This window comes from Petaurus breviceps, unplaced genomic scaffold, assembly GCF_028583685.1.
Source record: "Petaurus breviceps papuanus isolate PSGF00001 unplaced genomic scaffold, PetGlider_PUasm1.0 38, whole genome shotgun sequence".
Classification (NCBI taxonomy): Eukaryota; Metazoa; Chordata; class Mammalia; order Diprotodontia; family Petauridae; genus Petaurus; species Petaurus breviceps.
The window spans coordinates 9,110,009-9,115,645 of NW_027186304.1; the positions used below are offsets into that span (position 1 = coordinate 9,110,009).

General features: G+C 33.6%; 1 long non-coding RNA gene across 1 annotated transcript in view; it reads right to left on the reverse strand.

Moving 5' to 3' along the window:
• Positions 1–2,584: 2,584 nt before the first annotated feature.
• Positions 2,585–5,637, reverse strand: part of LOC138169992 (uncharacterized) — a 713,900-nt gene continuing 710,847 nt past the window's right edge. Inside the window, exon 2 of the long non-coding RNA XR_011170500.1 lies at positions 2,585–2,635. This is a non-coding gene — a long non-coding RNA (uncharacterized lncRNA). The remainder of the gene's footprint in view (positions 2,636–5,637) is intronic.

The window sequence follows — 5,637 nt, forward strand, 5'->3', positions numbered from 1 at the left end:
TAAGTCTAAGTGAAGAGAGGCATTGTTATACAGTGGAAAACATGCTGGCTTTGGATTTGATCTAATCCCACTCTGCAATTTAAGGCCTTTCTAAACTGGAGGAAAGTCATCAAAGTTCTGCAGGCCTTAGTTTCATTTTTAAGACATGGGGTTTGAACTAGATAACCTCTCAGGTGATTTCCAGCCTTGTTTCCTAAGTAAAGCACTTATGATTAATGTCCTACAATGTCTTTCTGAATTGTTCATCTAACTACTGGTTTTTCAAATATGGTTATCTTGAATGTGGTTCTAAAAAAGAAAGAATAGAAAACGTTCAAAAGATCCTTGTAGCTGAATAGTTTAATCCCATAGAAGAGTGAAGGAAAAACAATGATTGTCATACTAGAAAATAATTATAAGAAAGACAACTGCACCATGTCAATTTCAACTAGATCTCATATGAAGAAAAAAGTTATGAATCAATGATAATGGAAGCTTTGAATGTATAACCAAATACTACCACATGGTGTCTCTCTAACTTAAGGAATTAAGGACTGAAATTGTAAAAACCTTTTGCATTACAAAAGGAAAACCTCTATGAATTCTAAATTGTCTATAGATCAATTTTTGAAGCCATAACACAAGATGCTTTACTAAAAAAGGTGCTTATACCATTTAGAAAACATTTACAAAAACAAATGCTGTTGTTTTCATCTATTGGTAGCATTCATAAATTTTAAAAATCATAAAATAAAACAGGTTATAATAAAACAATGTTCTTTAAATGTCTCAGTCATTCTGCAAACTGGAAAACTTGGGATGGAAAATTATCTTTATAAGATCTCAGTTTCCCTATCTATGAATACTTTTATATGTTTTCTCCCAGTGGAATGTGCATATCTTTCTCTGATTAAAACAATTGATTAATCTAAATATTCCTACCATTATTTTTGCAAAATGAATGGTGATTTTCATCTCTTATTCTTAGAGATTACATTTCTGTGGATGGGTATATACAGTTTTGAAGACTGTTAGAATTTATATTACAAAAATAAAAGAAATTCAATTAAAACTAAAAAGAAATCCATGTAGGAAAAGTATTTTCTTGTTGGGAAAAAATAAACATAATCCCTTACAAATTCATTTATTAGTGCTAATAAGATAGTTCCCTCAAATAATAATTACCTCTGCATAACTATCTCTCCTTAGAGTGATTAGCAAAATCAATAAGATTAGATCAAGAAATTTTGTGGTTGCATCTTTAATACAATCTTGTAAAAATTAATCCCTTAGTAATTTTCAAACAATGAAATGATTTAAAAATTAAGTTAAAAATGACTATGATTTGATTTTGAGGACATCTTGCATAGGAAGACAGTATTTTAGAAAAATGTGCCAACGGTAATACCCCTCATCTGATACAGTACCAAAAAAAGTATATATATATATATATATATATATATATTTGGGGATTTGGATGCAAAAACAGTATAGCCAGCAGATGGCAGTGTTGGGAAAGTTTGGCTATATAAATCACACTTTTTTCGCTCCCACTTGACTTCCCAGGGAAATTATCTTTAGTATATTCATACACCTACTGTTCCTTTGTCCACTACACCAGCTTCAGCAAGCAGCCTACAAGTACACACCAGCTAAATCTTGCTTACTCATGACTCATGGGTTAGGGGTCATATAATATCCAACATAATCCACCCTTCCCCAACTCCAAGCATAACCCAAACTGTATAAGAAAAAACTCTTTTTTACCTTGGTTATTGTCTCTTCTCAAAGATCACATCCGCTCTTTCTTCACATCTACCTATATTTTTCTTCCTTCCTCCTCAAACCTATGAGTTTTCACCTCCTTCAGACCCAGATGAAGGTGGCTATTTCTTGCTTCTGATTTGGTATCTTTTCCTAATTCTACATGAAACACTGGTGGGCCTTACTACAGAGGGTAAAGTTGGCCAACCAGTACTTTTCTCTTTCTGCTCCCTCCTCCCTGTTGGATAGGGGCAGGGCTAAATCCTTCCAAAGCCTTTCCTTTCTCATTCCTGGGAGATGATTTAGAGTGTGGTCTTTTCTATAGTAACCTCTTCTTCCTATATCTTTTGTCTCTGGAGATATAATTAGTCACAACCCATTACCACAATTAGTTCACTTTTTTAGCTAGAAGTCAAAATGTGCTAGATATTTGGGAATATACAAAATGTGTGCATGTGTATATGTATATGCACATACTCACTTGTATATACACATGTGTGTATATCTGTATTGTATCGTGTGCACACGTATGTACGTATCCATATGTATGTGTGCATATATATGTATGTATACATATATATACACACACACCAATTCCACCCACAGAACTTGCAGTCTATAGGTATGAAAACAATACTGTACTGGTAAAGGTTTAACACACGGTCCTGGAGGGAACTGTATTTACATATGTATTTATGTCTTATGTATTTTATGTGTGCAGACATACATACATATGTTTATTACAAATTTTAATAATAAAAAGATGTCCAATGAACAATTTACAAATAACATGTGACATGTTTTCTTGTAAATTCCATATAGCCAATTGATTCTTTTGGGGTTTTTTTGGGTTAACAAGCTTACTTTAATCAGTCAGACATATATCGTTTACCTTGTTCAGGGGAAAAAGGTCAGCACCCCGAACTTCAAAGTATACAGGCAGAATTATCAAGACAGAAACAGATCAAATAGACAGCTTTCCAAACTGTCCAACCATTACATCCATACCAAATCAACATCTGGGTTTCAACATTGTAATGGGAATGAATGTAAATTTTTAAGATCTTCCCTGCCCCTAGGCTAAAGTGCACCTGGAGCCTGGGGTGGGAGGCTTGTTTTTCAGTAGATACTTCTTGATTGGCCAGTGAGTCAATAAGGTTGTTACATTCTCTGGGCCAGGAGAAGGCTATATAAGCCCTGATGTGTAGCTTTGTTTTGGGACTCACTTTGAGAAGTGTTCTGTGATTTGATATGGATTCTGGGAAGCCTTTGTCCAGAGCCCCCCGGCTTTGAAACCCAGATGTTGATTGGGTATGGATGTAATGGTTGGACAGTTTGGAAAGCTGTCTATTTGATCTGTTTCTGTCTTGATAATTCTGTCTGTATATTTTGAAGTTCGGGGTGCTGACCTCTTTCCCCTGAACTAGGTAAATGATACATATTTGACTGATTAAAGTAAGCTTGTTAACCCATTTTGAGTTGCTTTCCTTTATCAAAGCAGATCCAAGAACCTGAGTGAGCAGCCACCTTAGGGACGCTGGGGTGCTTGCTGCTACAAACATCTGGCTTTTTCAAAGCCCGGGGGCTCTGGACAATGGCTTCCCAGAATCCATATCAAATCACAGAACACTTCTCAAAGTGAGCCCCCGTAGCCAATTGATTCTTAAAAAATACTTTCCTTGATTTTTGCACAACTCTTGTATCTATAGTCAATGCATGGTTGCAATTTAACCATGATTTGACAAATGGAGTTGCATACCAACCTGTTAACTTTTCCCCATAAATTTATTATCATTAAATCCGATATGTGATCTACTGTTAAACTATTTCTCATTCTCATACAAATTTTGTTCATTAAACTGAAACCTCATTACACTTCAAATGTGCTGATTGCACGAGTACTCTTTTTAAGCTTTTTGTAAAATTGCAAGAATAGGATCTTTCTGTGATTCTCATTCCAAATCAATATGATGTTTTAAAACTTCACTTAAATTACATGTTTTTTTTCACCAATTATCATTGGTAAAAGTTAGTATTTCCACATAAGGTCAATTAGATGGTTCTAATGAATCAAAATAATAAAAAATTATTTCATCATTTCCTGTGTTGAATAAAATACATAAATTTATTTATTGAATTCTATTTTCTAGCAACATTCCTAGGAAAGACATTAAATGTACAATTTTGATTAAGCGGAATGTCCTTGATCTTGCATAACTTAATCAAATCTTTAACATGAGATTTATTCTTTCCAGTACCAATCTTTAAATTTTCTAGAGCTCTTATGATGTATTTGATTAATTCTTGCACTTTTTTAATGTTATTTGGTCATCTTATCTGCAATGCATCTGAAAGTATTGAAAGTTCTTTTAAAATGTCAACCATCAAAGGATAATCCTAAAAGAATGTTATCTAATCTCTTTGTCAAACCAGAATAAGAACAACATATGTGTTTGTGTGTATATATATTACCCAAGACAGGTGTGCTGTACAGCAGCAACAGCTCTTAAACTACATGCCATTCATCTCAGTCTCAATTTGAACAATTTCATTTTCAAGTCTTTAGGCTACAGTTTCTGACTCAATTTGTTTTTATTAGATTGGTAATAACTAGAATAAATTTTTCCAGGAAATATTTTAAATGATTGATCTGTTTTGTACCATATATTGAATTGTCAAATTATGATTTTTTAAAAAATTTTATAACAATGTCATAGCTACTATAGACTTTCTTCCCAGAATTGTTCTAGCAACTTCAGGATAAAATGCAGTTAAGCTTGCTTTCAAATATCCATTATTAAAGTCAGAGTCATTGAAAGTAGACAATAGCATATTCAAAATATGCTCTGCTGTGTTTGATACCCAGTGTTTTAAAGAAAAAAATATATATATATACATATATGTATATATATACATATATGTATATGTATATATATATATATGTGATGTAATACCTAATTGAGCTGTGCATTGTCTTTAACAGCTACCTCACACTACTCCAGAAAGTTTTGCCATTGGTAAAAGATGACTCCAGGAAAGCATTGCATTAAAGTACCAAACACAGTTAAGTATAATATCTAACATTATGTAAGTTCTTTTAAAGTCCATATAGTTCCTATTTCATTGAGTTTATATAAGATATAATAGTATTAATAGGATTACAGTATCTTAGAGTCCCCAGTCAGGGAAATTCCTAACATTCAGCAGGAGGGTTAGTTCTCAATCCTTATTTAAATCATATATATTGCTAACCCCTGATCTCCATGTTTCAGGCAAAAATCAGGATACAGGAAAACTTTCAGATAAAAGAAGCATGCCAAGGTATATTACAGAAAGAAAGACACCAAGAAGAAAATTTGGGGAAAGGGAAGACTCTTTTTGGAATTTCCCTCAATCTTTGAAAAAGTGAATAATACTGGTAACTTCAGTTGAAATCTTCTTTGAGATGTCTGTAGGGGTCCAATAGTCTTCCTTTATATTTCCTTTCTTGGCCACAGCTCAGCCTTCCTTTCACTTTCTTCTTTCAGTTTCTTCTTTAGCTTGTTGCCTCCATGCTGATGAATATTTCTATCTCAGTTCACGTCTCAGGTGGAGTTGCAGATCTCATGTTGCTGAAATTACCCCGTTCTTGCTGTCCCTAATCCTTCTCCGTTTTTGTTTGTATGTTTGTTTTAAGATTGTGAGTGTTCCTTTAAGAACTCCCAATTTTGCCTGTTGTCCACTTTTTGGTTCAGATTATGATAGAGCTAATTAACTGACCTGACTGAGAGGAACTGATTATCTCTCTCAACTACAAAAAACATGATGATAGTTCTCTAAAGCCTCCACCATATAAATAGGTACTAAAACACACACACACACACACACACACACACACACACACACACACACACA